Below are 23243 nucleotides of genomic sequence, written 5' to 3'. Positions count from 1 at the left end.
TGGTGTCTGTCATTAATTTTGGAAAATTCTCAACTACTAATCAAACTCTTTTTTGCGGGTATTCTTCTCTCTTTTTATTCTCCTTCTTGTCTTCCCATTACACATATGTGACACCTTTTGAGATTGTCCCACAGTTTTTGGAAAATGTTTCACTTTTTTCCACTCTTTTCTTTTTCTCTTTGTGTTTCAGTTTTGGTAGATTCTACTGACATTTCTTTTTTTTTAATTTTTAAATTATTATTACACTTTAAGTTTTAGGGTACATGTGCACAACGTGCAGGTTTGTTACATATGTATACATGTGCCATGTTGGTGTGCTGCACCCATTAACTCGTCATTTAACATTAAGTATATCTCCTAATGCTATCCCTCCCCCCTCCCCTACCCCACAACAGGCCCTGGTGTGTGATGTTCCCCTTCCTGTGTCCATGTGTTCTCATTGTTCAATTCCCACCTATGAGTGAGGAAATGCTGTGTTTGGTTTTTTGTCCTTGTGATAGTTTGCTGAGAATGATGGTTTCCAGTTTCATCCATGTCCCTACAAAGGACATGAACTCATCATTTTTTGTGGCTGCATAGTATTCCATGGTGTATATGTGCCACATTTTCTTAATCCAGTCTATCATTGTCGGACATTTGGGTTGGTTTCAAGTCTTTGCTATTGTGAATAGTGCCGCAATAAACATACGTGTGCATGTGTCTTTATAGCAGCATGATTTATAGTCCTTTGGGTATATACCCAGTAATGGAATGGCTGGGTCAAATGGTATTTCTAGTTCTAGATCCCTGAGGAATCGCCACGCTGACTTCCACAATGGTCGAACTAGTTTACAATCCCACCAACAGTGTAAAAGTGTTCCTATTTCTCCACATCCTCTCCAGCACCTGTTGTTTCCTGACTTTTTAATGATCGCCATTCTAACTGGTGTGAGATGGTATCTCATTGTGGTTTTGATTTGCATTTGTCTGATGGCCAGTGATGATGAGCATTTTTTCATGTGTTTTTTGGCTGCATAAATGTCTTCTTTTGAGAAGTGTCTGTTCATATCCTTCGCCCACTTTTTGATGGGGTTGTTTGTTTTTTTCTTGTAAATTTGTTTAAGTTCATTGTAGATTGTGGATATTAGCCCTTTGTCAGATGAGTAGGTTGCGAAAATTTTCTCCCATTTTGTAGGTTGCCTGTTCACCCTGATGGTAGTTTCTTTTGCTGTGCAGAAGCTCTTTAGTTTAATTAGATCCCATTTGTCAATTTTGGCTTTTGTTGCCATTGCTTTTGGTGTTTTAGACATGAAGTCCTTGTCCATGCCTATGTCCTGAATGGTATTGCCTAGGTTTTCTTCTAGGGTTATTATGGTTTTAGGTCTAACATGTAAGTCTTTAATCCATCTTGAATTAATTTTTGTATAAGGTGTAAGGAAGGGATCCAGTTTCAGCTTTCTACATATGGCTAGCCAGTTTTCCCAGCACCATTTATTAAATAGGGACTCTTTTCCCCATTGCTTGTTTTTGTCTACTGACATTTCTTGAAACTCCAATTCTTTCCTCAGCCTTGTCCAGTCTACCAATGAGTCCTTCAAAGACATTCTTTATTCCTATATAGTGTTTTTGATTACTGGCATTTTCTTTAGACTTTTTTTCTTAGAGTTTCCATCTCTCTGTTTACATTACCCATCTGTTCTTGCATGTTGTCCACTTTCCCCATTAGAGCCCTTAGCATATTTTTCATAGCTGTTTTAAATTCCCAGTCTAATAATTCCAACATATCTGACTGGTTTCTATACTTGCTTTGTCTCATAAAGCTATGTATATATATTTTTAGCAAGCTTTGTAATTATTTTGGGGAAAGCAGGACATGATTTATCAGGAAAAGGAGCTGCGGTAAATAGGCCATTAGTGTGAGGCTGTATGTTTACCTGGCTGGGAGGCTGTGTTTATGGTTTTGTAGCATGTCAGAGGTTAAGGTTTCCTCTGGCATCCTTGTCTTTGTCTTTCTTGTTGTCTTTGAGTGTCCCTAGAGGCTCCTTCTTAAATAGAGTCTGAGGTTTACAGTTATTTCTGCTGTAATCCCCTGTTATTATATAACCAGGGATTACATAATTATATAATAATTTAACACAATATGGGAACCCTATATTGTGGTGATAAGTGCGTGGGAGGGGAAGTGTTCTATATTTGCAAGATTAGTTCTCAGTGTTTAGTGAGTCTTTCCCTCTGGGCTGTGACCTGTCTGTGTGGTTCTCAGCTTCCCCCCTCATTGACCTTAGGAAAGACAGGAAGGCTAGAGGGGAGGGTCTGGTGTTGGGTATTTCCCTTCTCCCAGGCTGGCTTGGCCCTGGCAAAATAGTTTCCCTTGAGGGTGGGCTCTTGTTAAGGAGAACAGAATGCTCTGGACATATTTAAAAATGGCTACTTTCCCCTTCTGTTTTCATTGTGAGGAGCTAGTAGAGCTCCTAAAGGCCAAACTCATGAAAGTGTGGGGATCCCCCCAATGACTGGGCCCTGGACTTTTTAATAGTCAACATTGTCCACACTTAGCCTCCAGCAATTTGTCAGTTACAGTTTAGGTAGTTTAGGTGTTCCTGCCCAGCACTGTTTCCTGTGGAATTTTGTGCGCCTGGTCTTCTGTCCAGTAAGTTGTGAGTCTCTGTATCCAACTTTCTGCCTTTCCAGTCTTCAGGTCAGTGGTTTGCCTTCTGAGCTCAGTTCTCTGAGGGATTTAAGAAGAGTTGTTGATTTTCAATTTATTCAGTTCTTATTGTTAGGATGAGCGTGATGACTTCCAAGCTCTTTAAATATCAAACTAGAACCCGGAAGTCTTATTGAAGTATTTATTGAGTGTCCATGAGAATGACCACTGATGTTCGCTGAGCACTTTCTATATGCCTGGTCCTATCCAAGGACTTGAAATGTATCCAAGCACTAAGCCAAGCAGGCTTTGGCATAGATATTAGTATTATTATTAGAGAGGAGATAACACAACACGTTGGTTAAGTACCTTGACCAGAGTCACTTTGGTGACTGGAGAGTGCTAGAACCCCAGCCTGGCTTTCTTGACCACTTTGTTATGCTGTGTGTGCACCCCAGGCCAGCCCTGGGAATACAGCAATAAATAAGACCCACCTGGTCCCTGCCCTGGTAGAACTTTCATTTTGATGAGGCAGATGAATTTTACACAAACTCATTAGTTGTGAGTCACAATTTTCATAACTACTTGAAAGGTGAAGTCCTACATATAATGGGAACTTGCCTTACTCAGAGAAGAGAACCTAGATTTCTATTTTAAAATCGTCATCCCCATTTTACAGATGAGGGAACAGGCAGTCCAGAGAGGCTAAATAGCTTTCCTGATGTCATCCAGCCATGAAATGGCATAGCGAGAGTTTGAATCCAAATGGTCTCATGCCAGAGCCAGTGTCTTTAACCCCTGCCCTCTCCGGCAGAGCTGGGTGAAGGAACACTTCGGTTGTTGTTGGTGGTGAGCTTTACCTGCCAGACACTGCACAAGGAAGGGAGAGAGGCTAAGGTTCCTCCCCTGCCCCACTCTTCCTAGGGGCCAGGACACCTGGACTTTCTCTCCCCACCACCTTTCCCTCCCAGCCTCCCTTTTCCTGCATGCTCCAGTAAGGTAGGCTGAGGGAGTAGAGGATGAGTAGGAGGTAACCAGGCAGAGGGGCAGGAGAGCAGCCAGCCCTGGGCAGCAGCAAGTGAGAGGGCTCTGAGAGGGGAGAGAAGTCTGGCTTCATGGACACACCAAAAGCCTATTCTGGCTAGATGGGAGAGAGGGAGTGAGAGGGGGCATGGGGGAGGCTGTCAAGAGGCCGGGTGGGCCATGTGGCAAGTGGAGACCTGGTTAAGGATCCTGCCTTATCCCAGCAGAGACAGGAAACAGGATGTGCAGGAATGTTAAAGCAGAAAGTGATTTTACACGTGGAGACAGGCTGCGGCAAAGGATGGCAGCAGAGAGCCCAGGAAGGATCCACTGGGCAGTGGCAGGTTCGTGTGAGATGGGAGTGGCGATCTGGCGATACATGGCTCCTGGAGTGGGGGAGAAGAAAGGTCCTGGGGGCACAGTTGGGGGATGGTGCTGCCATTAGCTCAGGTAGGTGGGCCTAAGTTGAGGAAATCAGTTCACCTTGGGTCCTGAGTCTGGGTCCCCATCAGATATCCCAGTGGTGATGGACACACACGGCCTGGGTCCAGGGGAAGCTTGGAGAACACTGAAGGCAGAGAAGTGGCACAAGCCCAGGCTGCTGGAAAGGGGGTCCTGCCTGCTCGAGAATGGCTGCAGCCTGGATGTCAGCGGAGGAGAGGGGTGGAGAGGAGGTAAGCCAGCCTTCCTCAGAGCCCTGAGGGGGCTGTGCCCTTCCAAACGCTCACTCAGGTTTCTTGGGAAGGCAGGGAGCGGTGCTTGGCTTGCCAGAGCCCATGGTGCTGCTGCAGGGAGCACCTTTCTCTGAACTTGGTGGCCCTGGGAAGCAAGCAAAGGGAGGAAGCCCTCTCTCCACTGTTGCAGCTGAGAAGCTGTTTCACTAGAAACCACCAGATGGTGCCGTTTCCACACAAAAAACACATTTCCTGACGGTGACCTGGCCTTCCCTTTGAGTCAGCTCCTGCAGGCTGGGCCAGTAGAGATTTTAGGACCGTTTGGGAAGCCTCTGAAGATGGAGCACCTCTGAGTGTCTTCGTGTTGTTATGAATACATTTCACATCCACCTGCCTGAACCACATAGCACCTATTCTTTCCAAGAACATTTGTGGAGCATTTATGCCCAGCACTGGGCCCGTGCTGTGTGAGGATACCCAGGTGAATGTTCTGTTATGTTCTCAAGGAGCTCAAATGGGTAGAAGGGCTGAGTGCAAACAAATAATGAAATATTGTGTGAAAATAAGCCAAAAGGGTATAAATGGTAGAGCACAGAAGGGAGTGGTTTTCTCTGCTTGAGAGAAAAATTGTCAGCTGATTCCCAGAGGCAGGGATGCTTAAGCAGAGTTTTAGAGGCTTTCGCCAGGCTCTGACAACCAAGGAGGGGTCCTCCAGGCAAAGGGAAAGTCCAGTTCATGTAGCAAGGATGGAGGAGGGTTAGGGAACTGGGCCTGGCTGTCTGAATGTCTGGAATGCCGGTATGGTGGGTGGGGTTGTGGTGGGAGGAATGGCAGGAGAAGAGGCTGGGAGGTGGGTCAGGTGTTGAGAGGTGGCAGGTGGGTGCAAAATAACACCATGAGACTGGCAGAGGACCCAGGGGAGGAAGCATGGAAGAGCACCACGCTGGTCAGGTCTGGCTTCCCAGGGGAGAGAAGATGGGCCCAGGAAAAGAGGGGGAACACATGGCTTGCAGAAGGGGCTGGAGGGCAGCAGCCGGGCAGGAATGGCTGAGTCACCCACAGGCTCCCACTGTCTGTCTCTCGCGCGCATCTGGAGTTTGGGAAGAGAGGGACCCATATTAGTATTATAGCCGCAGCTCCTTCAAACCTAGGGTGGAAATGAAATCATTAAGTGGCTCAAATGGAGTTTTGTTCTGTGCATGATTAACCCCAGGAGGGGAGTTTGGGAACAAATATGCCTCCTCTACCTGTATTACAGGGGGACTGAGCTACGGTAAATTAAAAGAAAATCACTGGCAAATTTGGGACCAGTCAGCCGTGACCAAGCCATTTGTGTAGTTAAATGGAGCTGAAAGAACTAATCAAGGCTTTGTGGTCATGGATCCTTTGAGGGGAGAGGTGAGAGCTGGGGGTGGCAGGTGGGCGGGGAGCCAGTCCAGGAGGCCGCAGGTGGAGGTCTATCAAGGGACTGCTTGGTGGGGGTGGCAATGTGCGGTGCTGGCCTGTCTCTGTCTTGCAGGTCACTTCCTAATAGGACCTTGTTAATTCTGGACAGAGACAGGGGGGATCTCATGTCAGACAGACTCGTCCAGGCAGAGTCAAGCTCGGGAACACCAGAGAGACGGGGAGGGTGTGCCCACGTCCACCGGGGCAGGCGGCCTCCTGCGTGGGTCACTGCAGGGAGCAAGGCGAGGTGCTGCTCCATGAACCGCACGCAGTGTTGTAAAGACCAAGCCACTGTCCTGGGGTGTCCACTGCGAGGTGGGGTGGGGCTCTGTCCCATCCCGAGAGGCGGAGGTTAGACACCCAGGCAAACCAGGACATGAAAACCGGGCGGGTGGTCTCCGAGGCGGGAGAGGCTGCCTGGCGGGGGGCCGGCAGGGTAGGGGCAGGCGGAGGGCGGGGGTGCGCCGCGGGAAGGAGTGGAGCGGGCAGGGACGCCCCGGGTCCCAGCGGGGCCTGAGACGCGCGATCAGGGCGCCGCGCGGCCGCGGAGTAGGGTGGCCCACGGGAGCCCAGGCCCTCTCGGGGCTCAGCGGCCAGGGCGGGCGAGGCGCCCACACCACCAGGCGACTGTGCGACGGCTTGCAGCGCTCGGCCACGGACCCGTCTCATCCACGGGCCCGAGGGACCCCCGGCCCGACGCCCGGAGGCTTCTGCGGCTTCTCCCTTCGCCGGCCGGCCTGGGGAGGGCGCGGCACCAGCCTGCCCCGAGGGACCGGGAACCTCGACCGGGGAGGCCACCCCGCCTCCGCCCGGCAGCCAGACGCCGTGTTCGACATGTTTTCCGATGACTTGGCAGGCTCCTCAGCGGTGCTCGAAATTCATTTTCCATCCCGAGAGGGGAAAAACAAAGGCAAGAGAAGGCAGCAGCTGCTCTCGGCGAGTTGGGAAACTTTGCCGCAACCAGCCGGAACCGGAGCGGGGCACCGGGCGGCTCGGGGTCCCCACCCCTCCTCCACCCCCGCACCCCTGAACCCCCTACTCCCGCGCCCCTCCCCCACCCCCGCACCCCTACCCCGCACTCCCTCCCCAAGCACCCCTCCCCCACCCCCGCACCCTGAACCCCCTACTCCCGCGCCCCTCCCCCACCCCGCACCCCTACCCCGCACCCCTACCCCCGCACCCCTACTCCACCCTCCATCCCCCTCCCCCTCCCCGCCCGCGACGCTCCCCCACCCCCGCACCCCTACCCCGCACCCCTACTCCTGCGCCTCTCCCCCACCCCCGCACCCCTCCCCCACCCCCGCACCCCCCACCCCCGCACCCCTGAACCCCCTACTCCCGCGCCCCTCCCCCACCCCGCACCCCTAATCCCGCACCCCTACCCCGCACCCCTACCCCCGCACCCCTACCCCCGCACCCCTACCCCCGCACCCCACTCCACCCTCCATCCCCCTCCCCCTCCCCCTCCTCGCCCGCGCCTCTCCCCCACCCCCGCACCCCTCCCCCACCCCGCACCCCTACTCCCGCGCCTCTCCCCCACCCCCGCACCCCTCCCCCACCCTCCGTCCCCCTCCCCCTCCCCCACCCTCCATCCCCCTCCCCCTCCCCCCCTCGCCCGCGACGCTCCCCTAACTGTGGCTCCGGGCTCCTCCCGCCGCCCCTCCCTGCAGTCCCAGGCTCCTCTCCCAGCTCCTCCCCCCAGCCCTACTCTCCACCCCCAGCCTCGCAGCCCCCGCAGCCCCGCGCCCCCCTCCCAGCCCAGCGCCCATCCCCGCTCGCTCCCGGAGCCACTGCCCTCCCCCGTCCGCCTCCTTCGAGCTTATTCTCTGGGCCTCTGGACCACAACAAGGTCCGCAGCCCGAAGCTCCCCAACCGGTGGGTTTGATCGGGGTGGGGAGGGCAGGGCAGGACTTCGCGGGGCGGGCGGTGAGTGGAGAAAGTTCACACCCGCAGCTGCCCTCCCAGCCCTCTGGGCACGGCCGCTCTCCGAGGTCAGTCGCCCCCTTCTATCCGCGGACCGTCGCGGCTGTTAGAATGCGCCTCCCCCTTTACTGCCGTTTCCCCAGCGCCCCAGACACGGTGCGTGACATCGGTGCTCAGTAAATATTCGTGGAAGGAATAAAGGACTGGGTGGGCTTTCGCTGCAGTGCCTTAGTGCTCGCATCAGTTCTTTGCCTCCTCCGCCCTTCAGGGCCCTCGTTCTCTGTGTCTTCATAGGCACCTGTTCGTGGGCAGGCCTGGAGGTCCCGAAAATGAAGGATGAGCGGGTCATGCAAGGGAAACCTGGTACGTGAGCAGGATTCCAGGGAAAAGGGCAGGTACAACAGTCTCTGCCTTATAAGCAGGTACAGCAGTCTCTGCCTTTTAAGGAGGAGGCGGGAAGGCTAAGTGAGCAGCTGCTTGTGGCGTGCTTTCAGCAAGGAAGATGTGCTTACCAGAAGCGTGTGTGCCCATGTGGGCTTCTGGGAGGCAGTGTAGCATAACTGCTAAGACGGCTTCCACCTTCGGATTGCCAGGCCTCGGACCCTGGCTTTACCATTTAGCGGCTGTGAGATTTTGAGCAAATGGCTTAACCTCTCTGTGCTTCTGTGTCCTGGAGTCCTGGTGAAGATCAAGTGAGATGGCATCCCGGTAGAGGGGGCATCACATGCCCGCCACTTGGTAGACCCTCAGTACAGGGTAGCTATGAGGATTCCTATACCCGGGAAGAGGCACCAGCCGTAGCACAGCCCTTTCCAGCACCAATGACTGCTGGCTGTTAGTCTTCACGTTCATAAAACACTTTCCTAAGCCTTTTGTAATGTGAGTCGGTGATCTAGTCAGTCCAGAAGGAAATAGTCACTGCTCTCTAGGAGCTTATACTGGAAGGGAAAAGATTATGAGGGCCTCTAAAGATGTTGGGGAACCACAGACAAACATTTAGGAAAAATAAAAATATTAGGTGTGCATTTGGGAGCCGGTGTAGGAGGGGGTGTGCTGTCAGAGATTCATGTTTGGTCAACGTGGGGTCTGCATATTTTCAAAGGAGAATCAGAGTCCTGGCTCTACGGGCTTCAAAGAGGGGCTCCCCTGAGGACCTGCTGGACCCAGGACTCCTGGCATTCTGAGGAGGGGGCTTCTTTGCGTCTTAGTGCCCCCTGAGGGAGGGCTCTCTGGGGCCTAGACTGGGAGGAGAGTGGTGTGGCATCCTGTGGCCAGCAGGTGATGCTGTTGATCTAGTGGTGCAGGTTGCCAGGTTCTGGATGGTGCCCTCCCACCCCCCACTCATGCCCCAGCTGCTGATTGCTCATTTTCCACTGAGTGCCCTGTGCACAAGATACCAGAACACCCCCATTAGCTCCTGCAGCTAGCCCTGTGCTTGTTCTTCTGGTGGGGACAAGTTTCTCTACCCACCGTGGGCAGAACTGACTCCAGGATTTGGGAGTGAGCAGTGGACAGTAGACCTTCTATTCTATTCTGAGGGAAGAAGTGAGATTGGGCTGTGTTGCAGCGGGGACTGGTATTGACTTCTGGGGAAGTGGATTCACCTTGCCATGCCACAAAACCACAGTTTGTGCCTGCACACCCCTCGGGGCTTCTTCAGTCAGTTAGGATGTCTTGCAGGAGGGATGGAACAGGGGACCCTAAGGGCAGGGGTGGACAAAAGAAGGAGCAGCACCATGAATCAGAGTCCCAGAGCTGTGGAACCCCCTTTCGGGACCCAGGGCCTGCATCTACTTCCTCAAAGGCTGCAGCAAAGTGGAGCTTCTCCAACCTTCCTGGGTATGGGACTCCCTTCCAGGAGGTACTTATTAAAGATCCTCAGGCCAGGGTCTAGATACACAAGGATAAAGCATGCTGTTTTTCCCAGTGGAAGAGAACTTGGCAACTCCACGATCAGCACCAGGAGAACATTCTGCTTACTTCAGCTGCCCTTCACCTGGTCTTTGGAACACCTTTTGCTAATTATACCTGTGGCCACCCCCAGGTGTTCTGCCTTGCTTTGGTCCTGGAGAGTTAACAAAAAGGAGAGAAACAGAGAGACACAAGTTATAAACAATTTGGTTGAGCAGGTAGCGGGTAATCTCACCCAACTTGAGCCCATTAAGCACCCCCTGCCCCTGGTCCTGGATCCCTTGGCTTTAATCTAACCTTCTTTCTGAAGGGGTTGGTCCTGCATTCTACAGGGAAGAGACCCAACCAGCAGCATGGGTGTAGTCTTTCCCTGAGCCTCACAGGACAATGTCACCACTCATATTGCAGAAACGTGCACACAGGGTGTGTGTGCCTTTGCACGTGTGCACACACTTTACTCCACTGGGCCTCAAGGTCGAATGATGCCTTATAAAATGAAAGAAAAGGGTGCTTTTCTTTGAGTTTGCACCATTTGGCCCCCTTTCTCAGGGCCTGTGGCCAACAGTCTAGGGAGTCATGTGGGCCATGGGAGGAGAAAGCAATGGGGGCCACAGGACCGTGTCCGTGCCGCCCTGCCTTTGCTGGGCTGTGTGGCAATGCTTACGTCACTTGACTTCTCTAGACATGGCGTTTTTCCATCTGCGAGTTAATAATGTCCTTCTCTCAGTGTTGGTATTAGGTGAGGTACTGCATGCAAATCCGCAGCACCATCTCTGGGCAGAGCTGGTGGTCTTTCATGTTATCTATGCCTCCATCCCCTGCTGCACCCCTTTTCTCCAAAGAGAAGAGGCAAGTTATTCAGTGTGTCCAGCTTACCCCTCTAAAAAATGGGACAGTTAGAGCCCCTCACCACCCAGAGTTGGTTTGAGCTGAAATTGTTGGGAGGAACTGGAGTTGGGAAGGGTGTTATGGTTTGATACTTTCACTGCCTCCTGCCTCGGGGTCTGGCCAAGACCGTGGTGTTAGACTGTTCTTTGTCCGGTCCTCTGAGGCCTGCCTGTTCTCCCATCCTCAGGTTGGGTTTGTGCCACGGATCCCAGATGGGCTGACCTTGGGAACCACCCAGTGCCTGGCATATAGTAGACACTCAATAAATTGTGTTGAGTCATTAAACCTTGGATTGGCTGTGTGGCCTTGGACAAGCCCGTTCATGTTTCTAGGCTCACAGGTGAAATGGGAATGATAATAATACCGCATGGCAGGGACAGAGCAGTTGCACACAGAGCTTCTAACAGCGTTCTGCACGTTTGTTAAGTGCCTCAATAAATGCTGCCGAGATCAGTACAACACCGGAGGGATCGTAGCTCTTTCTTCACTCCTACTCTTGGGGGAATGTTTTAAAATAGAAAAACTGTTTCCATCGAGACATCCACCACCCAGAGCTTTGAAGGAGCAGGGAGGAGACTCAGAATGAATGTTGCCAATGAACAAACTTAAATTCCTGATGGGCAGAAATGTATCATTTCCTTTCTGCAACAGGAGAGGGAAAGCGACAGTGCAGGCAGCAGCTGCCTCCTTGCCAAGCCTCTGAATCTGAGATCCCTCCCAGTTCCAACCCCGGGAGCCTCAAGGGTTTGCACGGGTAAGTTGGGTTTGGAATACAAACATACTCCTGTCCTCAGTAAGCCGCCAATGTGCAGGGATTGGACGCATGGAATTCTCTTCAGGCCATAGTCCATAGAGTTATTTTAGATGACGAGATGACATCTCCGAGTTCACCTAATCCATCCCAGACAGATGAGGCCTATGCTTCTGGAACAGTCTGTGGGTCCTGCCCCGTGGCCTCCTTCTTCTTCCTAGGCTCCAAGTCTTCAGCTGTTCAGGCGGGAATGCCATTCCACATGCCTTTTCGCAGTCAACTCAAATGCCACATCCTCTGTGAAATGTGTCCTCTTTTTTCCTGGCCTCCAGCTCCTCAGCAAGATTAAGTTCTTCTCACTGTCTATATATTAAGACGTCTCACTGTCTATATATTTAGCATAGTTTCTTTTTATATTATGTTTAAAAATAGTTCCCCCTTCTTCCCTGCCTCCCCACTCTCCTCCACCAGCCATTTATGGGCCTGTCAGGCTCACTGCATTGTAAGATACTTTAGGGCAAGATTTGGGTCTTGTCCATCTTCATGGTCTCAATAGAGGTTGAACTGATTCAATGTAGCCTGAACCACCCCACTGAAAAGCCAACCGATTTGCATGTTATGTTTTCAGACCCAGGCTAATGTGACACCCTACCTGCATTCCTAATCCTTCCATCCTTCCATGAACCATCCCTTCCACCTCCTCTCCTCTCTCTCTCTGTCTCTCATGTCTCTCTCTGTTTCAGTCTCTCTTGATGCTATCTCTCCATCTATTTCTCTCTCTACCTGTCTGCCATCCACAGGTCTCACCCTCAGCATCATAATCCCCATGAGTGGGCTTGCTCCAGTCGCAAACAGTGTGTGTCGTTCCCTGGATGGAATTCTGTCATGGCTGTGAGACGGGTCCTCTGAACGAACCCTGGCCATAGAAAGTATCTCTTGAAAGATCACTGTGGTGCCCGTTCCTGTAGTAATCAATAGCCTCAGGATGGAGCTTTTGGAGTGTGGTGTATGCTTAGTACTGAACACAAAGGACTTTCCAGGGGGCATGAAAACCAAGAGGAAGACCAGCAACAGTAGCTTCGCAAGATCTCTTTCCCCGTGTGGTACTCTCTGTCTCTCTCTCTCTCTCTCTCTCTCATGTCTCAGTCGCTTTTGATGCCATCTCTCCATCTCTGTCTCTCTCTCCATCTCTCTCTCTCTCTCTCTCCCTCTCTCCCTCTCTCCCTCTCTCCCTCTCCCTCTCCCTCTCTCTTGCTCTCTCTGCCATCCACAGGTCTCACCCTCAGCATCATGATCCCCATCAGTGGGCTTGCTCCATTGCTAAGAATAAGCCCTTCATGATCTGGGTACAAAAAGAGCAGGAACGGGCAAATCTGCCACTCATACAGCTGTGCTTGGCAAAGAGGGATAAGAATTCCTTCAAACAAGAGCCTGCCCACCAGCTGCTCCTGAGGGACCTGGCGCATGTGGGTCACTTGGTCATGGTCCCTTGAGTTTGGCAGGTCTGGCTTCCTCTGATTCTCCCACCTCAAGTTGCCCCGAAGTGTTCTGGGACACAAGTGAGTGTCTGTAGGGGAAATGGCTTCCTCAGTCATTGCAGGATGTATTTGACCATGGGAGTCTTCTCTACGTCATGGTCACCCTGAGTTGTATTTATTCAGAGTTTAGATTTTCATATGGTAGAAAACATTGAACTTGAGGTCCCAGCTCTGTTACTTCCTAAATGTGTAATCAAGTCAAGGATGCGTGACTTAATCTCTCTAAAACTCATTGAAAAAATTATATAATGAACTATTGAATAAGCCAAGGAACATATATGCACTCTTGTAAGCTCTGAGGTTATAGTGGTGAGTAGGAGAACGTCCCTGCTCTCAGGTTCTAGTGGAGGGAGGGGCACCACATTTAGAGAGAGCTGATCTAATAGATAGAAAGCCGTGGTACGCTATGCTTTGGAGAACGGTAAAGCAGAGCGTGGAGAGGATGGCTGGCAGTTGCTTTTTTATGGAACGTGGTCACTGATGGCCTTGCTGAGGAGGTGACATTTGGGGACAGGCCCCTATGAGATCAGGAAGTGAGCTGTAGGTATCTGGGGAAGGGGGTTCCAGGCAGAGGGAAGAGTATGTGCTAAGTCCTGAGGCACAGGTGGGCCTGGTCTGTGAAAGAATCAACCCTTGTGGCTGCAGCAGAGGGAGGAAGGGAATAGAGGGGATGGGATGCAGTGCGACTTGAGTGATGTTAAGCCCCTAGGACAAGGCAACACAGCTGTGTGGAGAGTGAGGGCTGATTGCCCAGGAGGAGCTGTGGAGGAGTCTGGCTGGGAGATGCTGGCTATGGGCTCTGATTAGGATTCCAGGTTGCCCTTTTCCCAAGGTGGAAGTTTAAAGCAGTGGCTAGGATCATCTTTGCATCTGAAAAGATCTCTTACTGGGCTCTGTAATCCAGTTTTCCAATCTGTAAAATGAAACGGTGCCTCCAGACCTCATCAGATATTGTCAAGGTCAAACGACATGTTTGATAAGGGCCACTTGAAGTTAGGGTGCACAATACCAAAAAGCTGCTATCACAATAATTAGGCCTCTCTTGATTGTTGAATGGATTTCCATTTCTTCAGGCAAGCATCAGACAACATTCTCAGAACCTGAAGAACACTCTCCCCATTGATTACCTTACTTGATCCTCACAGCCCATCCAGAGTGGTTGAAATTTTTATTATTCCCATTCAACAGACCAGGAAATGGAGGCTCAGAGACTAGAGGGATGAATATACACAGCCAGCGAGTGCTGGCCTTCAACAGAAACATTCTGATACAAATTCACTTCCAAAGAAGAGGATGCTACTATCTGTGGAGGTAGGATATGTGGAGGTTGAGGCATAGATTCAAACCTGAATCAGATCTGAGCAGAAATGGACTTCTCGAGAGCCACTGTTATTATGGTCACACATACAGTCCCTGGAAATAATGCAGCATTATAGACTGCACAGATTAATACACAATAAAAATTGCTGAAAATACTCTAGGCAGATGCTAGCTATAACACAGAAAGCTTAGGAAAATCAGGCGAAATCAAAACATACCAGCTGATGGCAATTAAGTACAGATGACGAAAGAATGACATGAACTCAGCTAAGATCTGAGAGCCTCACTGCAACTGCATGGGGGCCCTGAGAAAGATTGGGGTGCATGGTGGGGAGGGATGCAGTGGTGGTGCTTCTGCCCATGAGGAAAAGCCCCCCATCTCCAACCCCTTCGAGAACAGCTCTTGAGAAGGCAGAAGATCTATGACAAAGAGCCAGCTGGTTCCAAGGGATTTCACCCTGAACTGTGCTCCAACACCTTCAAGGAGTTCTGAGGGTTCTTTGAAAACTGCACGTCCCCAAGGCTCCTCCTTTGGGTCTGGAGTGTCAGAGGGCTGGGGAATTCTGTGAGTGTCTAGCACTTTGCAAACTTCCAGAAAGGGCTGGTTGCATATCAGGCTCAAATAGAGAAGAGTCTTCCATGGAGGCTGAGGGCTGCCTTCAAGTGACCTCTGTGGAAATGTCTTTCAAAAGACATTTCAGCCTCCATGCAAGACCCTCCTCTGTTTGAGCCGGATATGCAACCAGCTCTTTCTGGAAGTTTGCAAAGAAAGGAGTTCTGCAGCCTTTATGATTTCTTCCTTCTCCAAACATTCTCTGTTGAAATGGAGTCTCATTTATCCCTCTTGTTAATTCTTCATCTCCTATCCTGGCTTCAGTAGTTCTCGGAAAACTCATTGATGCTGAGTTCGCATGTTTGTGGGAAACAGAGGTGAGACCAGAGTCAGGGTGAAGAGGAGGAGAAAGAGGAATAGGGAAGGGGACCGGCCGCCATGCACCAGCTTCCTGGAACAGCAGTCCCAGGTCCACCGCGGTGGGGGTGGCGTCCCTGGTGCGCTTTTATCGGCATTATCATGCAATATTCCCCAGCCTGCTTTGTCTTTGCGTTGCATTTTATCAATACCACCAGCGGATCCTGCTGTCCCTTTCTGTGGGTTTATTAATATTGCCCTCTGATCTATGGGTAGCTGCCACACTTTATATTCCAGCCCCATCCTGGCTTCTCCAAACTCAGACACCATATTTAATTAGATTTTCTCCCTGGCTCAGGCAAACAGAAATTGAACTCCCAGTATATCTCTATTGCTCCAGAGCTCGCGCCTGACAGAAGGAGACAGCTCTCTTTCCCTCTCTGGCTTTCTCTGCCTCATCCCTTCCATCTCCACCTCTGACATTAATATTCTAAGACAAGCCCACTTCTAAGTTCAGTCTTTGCCCCCAAACACTGAAATACGCCCGCATGTTACTCAGTGCCACTAGATAAGTCATGTGTTGGAGGATTCTGATGCTAAAACTTTTTTGCTCTTCCTCCAGACTTTGGGCTGGACCTGCCTGTGGGCAAGTGGTGTGGAGAGCAGGGGAGGTGGGAGCGGGGTGCGGGCTGTCTCCATCTAGAGGCCAAGGGTGAGGGGCCCGAGAATACGGAGACACATTAAATGCCCTTTCAAGATGACAATGCCACCCTTGGAGTACTTTGTCAGAAGAGTTTTAAGAAAAAAAAAATTTCTGTATTACAGTTCTCCCATCTTTTTGGTGTTTGGGAAGAGCTGGTCTTTGTTAACGTTACGAAAAACAACCTCTAATTTCACCTTCTGTCAACTAAATGTGAGAGGAGAGCCCAGGGTTAAGAGGAGGCCTGGAGGATGCAGGAAGGACTCAGGAAGGAGGGCTGGCTCCTGTGCCCGGGGGGAGGGGCGGGCCCTTACCCCTCACCAGCCCTGGGTCCTGGCCACAGAGCTGTGGGCAAAGGGGTCTTCAGGAAACTTTATTTGTTTTGAAGCTACTTTGTATCCCTTCAAGAAATTTACTTAATAGTTTTGGAGACTCAGGTTCCTCACTGGTTAAATGGGGATAATGACAGCTGCCCTGAGGCCTGTTCCACAGAGGTGACCCTTGAAAAAAATCTGTGCACATGACTGTGTTCCATAAACTGTGATCCTCGTCGTTAGGATTGGGCATTCCTGTTCTCAACTAAATCTTGATTTGTAATTACTAATGGGCAATATAGAAGAGAAGACAATAAAATAATTATTTGACTTTAAAATGATTTTTTATGTTCTTTATCCAGGAAATTTGCAATTATAATTAGCTTACCTAGTCTGAGCACTTAAACACACTGATATCAGAGGAGATATAGGGTGACAAAAAATTTAAATAAAATATGAAGGAAGGAGGGAAAGAAGGAAGGAAGAGGGAGGGAGGGAAGGAAGGAAGGAATGAAACACAAATAGGCAAACAGCAGACAGGGTGGTTAACCCAGATTCCCTGGGTAATGTTTGAAATGGCTTCATACCAAGAAATAAAAATATGCACATTTACTTTAAAGCATAGTGAATATTTGAGATATTTACATGTGAAAAGTGCTGAGCACTCCTTAGAGGGCAGACGGGTCTGCGTGCTTCATCCACTGCTTCCAGGGCAGCAAGGAACGACCTCCCCTGGACCCCAGGGCCATCCCTGTGCCCAGCCATAGGCACCACCTTCCAGAGCAGCTCCTGGTGGTTGTGGAGGAGGGGGCTCCTTTCCATCCTGGTGGTCAAGGACAGTGCAGTGAGGGCATGTGAGGGGGCAGAGAGAAAACTCAGCACCAGGCCCTTCCACTGACCAGATGGAGGGCATGTGGACGTGGCATTGGTTTGGCATGAAGGGCTTTGGAGTTGGCCAGATACGGGTTGCCCTTCTGGCTGTGCTGCCTAGCAGTGTGACCTTGGGCAGGTCATACATCACCCTGAGCCTCAGCTTTGTCATGTGCATCAAAGGGAACACGCTGCGTATGGGGCAGGGTCATGGGATTCAGTACAGCCATGCCGTTGGTGGAGGATGTCTGGCCCACCCTGGGGCCTCTGCTCTGTGAGTGCCTTTTATCTTTCCCCTCTCTCTGAGAAGTGCCCAGTGACCCTCATTGGCAGGGCTGGGAGGACAGGTTGAGTGCACGCTCAGATCTGATTTTCAGGGAGCCAGGTTTGCATTCTGACTCTGTGACACGACCCACTGGGGACCCTGGGGTAAGTGGGAACAAGAGAGGGTGAAGCTTTTGATTGCACGAGGCAGACATAAAAGTCCTCAGAGATGCCCTTGGCACAGGGGCTTCTGGTGTCCTTCCCGTCAGCACACCATCACGCTCTCATTTCCTCAGATAAAAATCTCACTGGGTAGCCCACAGATGCCTCACAATCAGGGGCAGGCAATTCTGGCCATTGGGAGGCATTGTCTGGAGGCCTGTCTGCTTAGCCCTGGGCCCACACCACTGCTGCACCCCTGAGGAGGGGAAAGCTTGAAAACCACACTTCTGGATTGGACCTCCCTTCTTCACGGAAGTCCCCTGACCTGTTCTGGACGTAGGCTGGTTAATGGCAGGGCTGATTCTAGAACTGAATCCTGATCCAGGGCGTATCTTGTGACACCATGATGCCCCTTGACAGAGGAGTTCTTGCTATCCCCAACTTTGAGTCACTGCGTATCCAGTTGTCCCTCGGTATCTGAGGAGGATTTGTTCCAGGATCCCCCTTGGATACCAAAATCCATAGATGCTCAAGTCTCTGATATAAAATGTGATAGTATCTGCAGATTACCTATGCACGTCCACCTATATACTTTAAATCATCTCTAGATTACTTATAATACTCAATACAATGCAAATGCTATGGAAATAATTATGCTGTATTTTAGGATTTGAATTACCTTTATCGTTATATTGTTATTTTTTAAAAACATTTTTGATTCACAGTTGATTGAATCTGCAGATATGAAACCTGCAGATTCAGAGGGCCGCCTCTATTAGGTAAGGTAACACTGTCTGCTCTGAAATTTTGGTGACTCAGTAGCATGGACATTTCTTTCTTGCCCGTGTAACAGTTGGATGTGGCATTTCTGATCAGCAGATGGGGTTCCATCCCACGATGACTCAGGCGCTTAGGAGTGTTCATCGCATGGTCCCGTGAGTTCCTAGGGCCTTGCTGCCTCTTTCTCTAGATGGTGGGAGGAGAAAGAGAGCTGAGGGGCTGCAGACACCTCTTAGAAGGCTTGATCTGGAAGAGGCACCCATCACTGTGACTCATGCTCCATTGGCAAGCGCTGTCCTGAGAGGCCATGCTTCGCTACAAGGGAGGACAGTCTTGCTGTGTGCCCAGAAAGGAGCAAAACAGAAAGCTGGGTGCTGGGGCACAGCTGGGAAACTCTACTGCTGGCCACCCTCCAGGTGGTCAAATATCTGAGTTGCTCTCTGTCCTGTGCGGAACATGCTCGCACACCCTGGCCTCAAGGGGGCAGTCCTTTCCCTCAAGTCTCGTGTAGCTTCTCAAGGTCTGGCGAGCTCCAAGCTAGCAAGGCAATTTATCTGCCTTCAAGATAGAACTGGGATGCAAGGACGAGAAAGCTGGCCAGTGTCCGTGGGTGATACACCACATCCATGGATGGGATGGAGTTTTGCTGGCGGGCAATGTGAGGAGCTCCACCCTGGCAGTGGGGCTGCTGCATGGTGAGACCTGCCTCTGCTCGCTGTGAGAGATGTCCTTGTCCATCGTCCTTCAGAGCCCCTGTGTACCCTCTAGGAGGCACTTCCTTATCCACCCCCTCCGTGGTCACATTGGACACCAAGGGGGGCATCTGGGCATATGTCTGCTTCCGACTAATGGGCACTTTTTACTCACAGGCTCTTTTAGGCCAGCAGTTTCTTTGGTATTCAGTTCCCTCAAAAACTTGGTAGGTTTCTCAACTATTTGCTTCCAGTCAGTTCCAAATACTAGTATCAGCAGCTAAAGTTCTTTCCAAGATCTCATCCTCAAACGTACTTAAATTCTTTTCCGCCCGGAGCCGTCCTCCCTCGCAGTTTAATGAGACATCAGAAACAATAGGCTTGGAAGTTATGAGTTTGCTAGGCTGCCATAACAAAGTACCACAAATTGGGTGGCTTAAACAAAAGAAATGAACCGTCTCTCAGTTCTGGAGACTGGAAGCCTAAGATCAAGGTGCCAGCAGGGGTGCTCCTGCCCAGGGCCAAGGGCCTGGAGGGAGACGCTGCTCCATGCCTGTCTCCTAGCTTTTGGAGGTTTGCTGGCCATCTTTGGTGTTCCTTGGCTTCTCTATGTCACCTCAGCCTCTTCGTTCATCTTCATGCCACGTTCTCCTCGTGTGTCTGCCTCTTTGTCCAAATCTCTCCTTTTTATAAGGACTCCAGTCATATTGGATAGGGGCCATTCCACTCCAGTGTGACCACCTCTTTACAACTACATGTGTGATGACCCTATTTCCAAATAAGGTCCCATTCCGGGTTATTGGGGATGAGAACTTTAGCATATGATTACTTAGGGGACACCGTTCACCCCGTCAAGGAAGAGAAGGAAGTGTCTTTAATTTGATCTTTGTTACGGGGCTGAGTCCCTCTGCTTAACTGAGAATTATCAATGGGTCTTTGTTCTCAAAGCCCCTTTTATCTCTCTTCCAGCTCTTCAGTGCCTACATTTCTGAACTGGCTTCAAATATTCTTCCTAGAAGGAAAACGCATCCCCCTTAGAAGGAAAGGAAAGGGGCGTGTGGTGAATACCTACTATGTGGCAGGCACTATCACATAGCTTGTACCTCTTTTCTCATTTGGGGATTCTGTGAAATGAGGATGGATCTTCCAGGCCTGGGAGGAGAGAACTTTTCCGGGAACAAGCTCTACACCCTGTGCACACTCCCTAACCTTTTCAAGCCTTTGTTCCAATGTCAGCTTCTAGGCGAGCCTTCCCTGAACAGTCTATTTAAAATTAGACTGCTCTGCATGTCTCGTCTCCCCCTTCCCTTGCCCCCATAGCATTCATCCTCACCACCTTCCAACAGAGTGTGCGATTTTCTAAGTTTTGAGTTCATCGTCTGTCTCTTAGCACTGCTGGGCTTCACAAAGACAGCAGAGAGTTTGCCTAGGGCCATGCCATGCAGGAAACTCAGGGTGCATTCAGCAGAGCCCTGTCTGGAGACTGGATTGGAGGTGTCTGGATCTTCCCTGCAAGACTGAGGCTAAAGGCCAGCACCCGGGCTTTTGGAGCTGCAGTGAAGCAGATGGGCTTAGCGGCCCCAGGGCTTGTTGGAGTCCCAGCCCGATGCTCTACCAACTAGGCAGCCTGGGAAAGGCAGTTTATCTTTCTGTTCTTTAGTTTCCTCCTTGGAAAATGGGGCAATAACAGTACATCTCTCCCAGGGCTGTTGTGAGGATTAACAAGTAGCACGCATGAAGGAACACACTTGGCAGGGGCTGGGCATGCTGGAAGTGCTCAGTAAACGTTGCTTCTACTTGTTAGAGCCGTTGTTAATAACACCAATTCTCACAAAAGAAAACCTCTCTGCTTTTTCTTGTGTCTTTTCACTGTTGATATATTTTGAACTTGACCCCTCATCTCAGAGGTCATGAAATGGTACCTCTGTAGGTAAGAAAGCACAGGATGGTTTTTGCTGTAAAACACTCCATTTTATTCCACTTCTTTCCTACCAGTTTCCTTGGACAGTCATGTGCGTGGGCAGCTGAGAGGACACTGGACTCCTGGCAGCAGGTTCTGTCGACCCCACCTGGCTGGATCACCTCAGCCTGTGAGTCTTACGGCCTCGGCCTGTTTATTCATGAAATAATGGGATTTCTTTCTCAGTAGAATGTTTGAAGAGAGTTCCAAAATTTGGGCCATTGAACGGTTGGAATAGAGATGAAGCCAAAGGGGCTTTGAGGAACAAAGGCCTGTTGATAATTTTTGGTTAAATGGAGGGACCCCAGTGATGTGTAAGGCACTTTCAGTTCTCACTTCCCCTGATACCACCGTCTATGGGTCAGCCCAGAATATTTCTTCACCGTCGCGGTTGCTGCCGTCTCTAGATTGCGTGTGCTGCCAAGCTTGCCACACCCACTCGGCTTCTGATGCCGTCTAGGCTGGACGCACCTTTGGCCTTGGGAAAGTCTTTTCCTGAGCCGTCTCTGATCCGCAGGGTTAGCTTTGGTTCTCCAGGTTCACTGTGCAGTTCTCCTCCTGCAGGGACCTGGTGCCCAGCAGGCCTGCTCCTCCCCCATCCAGCAAGGCTGGTGCAGTCAGGTGCAGCAAGAGGAGGGATGAGGGAATGGGAATGCTGACAGGGTGAAGTCACTAGCTAGTCCTACTGTCTCTCCATCTCTTCCAACAGGACCACTTTCAGGGCCAGCAGAGATGGGACTAGACAGTTGCATTTTGAGCGTGTGTTTTATTAATGAAGGGCGAGACAGCAGAGGAGATCATAATGATATCATAGTACGTCTGATCTAATTATGCTAATCAATTTTTATGGCTCATCAGAGGGAATCCCGATGGGCTTGTGTCAGGAAATCCCCAGAGATCTGGAGAGGTTGCTCCAAGACTTGGAGGGCTGTTGGGAGGACATCCCAAGACTTTACAGAGTTGGGAAGCTTCTGTGGTCCCAGGCCACCATCTGTCCCATCCAGTGGAATGGCTGGGTGGCGGTGGGTGGTGGGGGGCGGTGTGGCCCTGGGAATTGGGGAAAAACCTCCAAAGAGAACGGATCTGGGAGGGACCAGGAGTGGAGAGGTGGGGGCTGCCAGAGCTTGTGACTCCAGAAGGAGCAGCGGAGGCTCCCGGGTGGGTAGGCTGCTGGATGCGCTGTGTGTGTGGCTCCTGGCCTACTCTGGTGGCAGTAACTGCAACCTAACTGCATACCAGAGTCCTGTGAAACAGGGGCCTTGCCCCGTGCAGATTCATCCACCATGTCGCCTCCCGCTGCTCTCTGCTCTCTTCCCACCCATAGACTTTCAAGCACACTTTTAACCCCACAGATTACATTTCCCCTGCTTTAGCCTGAGAACTACCCAGTTCCTGAGCCATCTCTGACCTACAGGGTTAGCTTTGGTTCTCCAGCTCCACTGTGCAGTTTTCCCTGTGTCTTCAGTTCTTATCTTGCTTTCCTTCTGCCTAGCTCTCCTTCTCCAAGAACTGTGCCTATTTTCATGGCTGGTCTAGACTCCACTTCCATATGGGCAGTTTACATATTGGTTATTGAAGGCATCCTGGGAAGACCCCAGGATAAATAATCCTCCTTTCACCTCATGCTTAAAATTCCATACGTCATTTATTTATTTGTTTTGGCTTAAACTGCAAGTTCTTGTATAGAGCCCATCTTTCCTGGGCGTGTGAGGGAGGGTATATGGCGTGCTGTGCTATCACCCATCATATCTGCCGGGGGAATCATTTCCAACCCCTTTCTTGAGGGGAGTTGTTGAGGGTGGTAGGGAGAATGGTGGCCACATTGTCATATTTTGACCAGCACTGCCCGGAGCCGTGTCTCCCATGGTCATGTGTAGGACACACCAGTGTATCCCTCTGTCTTCGTGCAGCTGGGTCTGCCGACTCTGGGTTTAGGGCCTCTGGGCAGAGCACACGCTGTCCCTGGCTGGCCTCTGGTCTTTCTGCTCTGCCAGAGGCCAAGCTTAGCAGGGAAGGGCTCTGAGACAAACATGTGCTGACTGGGTGGCCCAGAGTGCCTCCTTAGGGCTGGTGGCCTGAGTCTCAGGGGTTTGGATGCAGGGGAGTAAGGAGAACAGGGGTGGAGCCGTGGGTGTGGAGAAGGCAGCCAGAGTCTGGCAGAAGCTAGTTTGTGAACATGAGGTATATTCCTACTGGGGCCCTGGGCAGTCTGTTGTTGAAGTGTGGGGCTCAGAATTTATCGCCAAGAGCAGTCGTTGGCTGTATTAGTTTTTTATTGCCGCCATGACAAATGATCACAAACTGAGGGCTTAAAACGCAAACCTGTCATCAGACAGTTTTGTAGGTTGGAAGTCCAGCTGAGCTAAGGTCAAGGTGTCAGCAGGGCTGCGTTCCACTCTGGATTCACTTTCTGCATTGACTTGCCCTTTCCAGCTTCTGGAGTTCTTCAGCTCATGGCCCACTTCTTCTGTCTTCAAAGCTGGCAACCTTG

The 23243-nt window shown here is 50.9% G+C and overlaps 1 protein-coding gene across 2 annotated transcripts in view; it reads left to right on the top strand.

Moving 5' to 3' along the window:
• Positions 1–23243, top strand: part of SPATA19 (spermatogenesis associated 19) — a 47927-nt gene that overhangs the window by 5592 nt on the left and 19092 nt on the right. The window contains exon 8 of one of the 2 annotated variants that reach the window (XR_002007725.3): positions 20788–20882. The exons of the other annotated variant lie outside the window; for it this stretch is intronic. The gene's annotated coding sequence lies outside the window, so the exon portion shown is untranslated. The remainder of the gene's footprint in view (positions 1–20787; positions 20883–23243) is intronic. 2 annotated transcript variants of the gene reach the window in all.

Source organism: Gorilla gorilla, chromosome 9 (assembly GCF_029281585.2).
Source record: "Gorilla gorilla gorilla isolate KB3781 chromosome 9, NHGRI_mGorGor1-v2.1_pri, whole genome shotgun sequence".
Lineage (NCBI taxonomy): Eukaryota > Metazoa > Chordata > Mammalia > Primates > Hominidae > Gorilla > Gorilla gorilla.
This window is presented reverse-complemented; position numbering and strand designations above follow the sequence as displayed.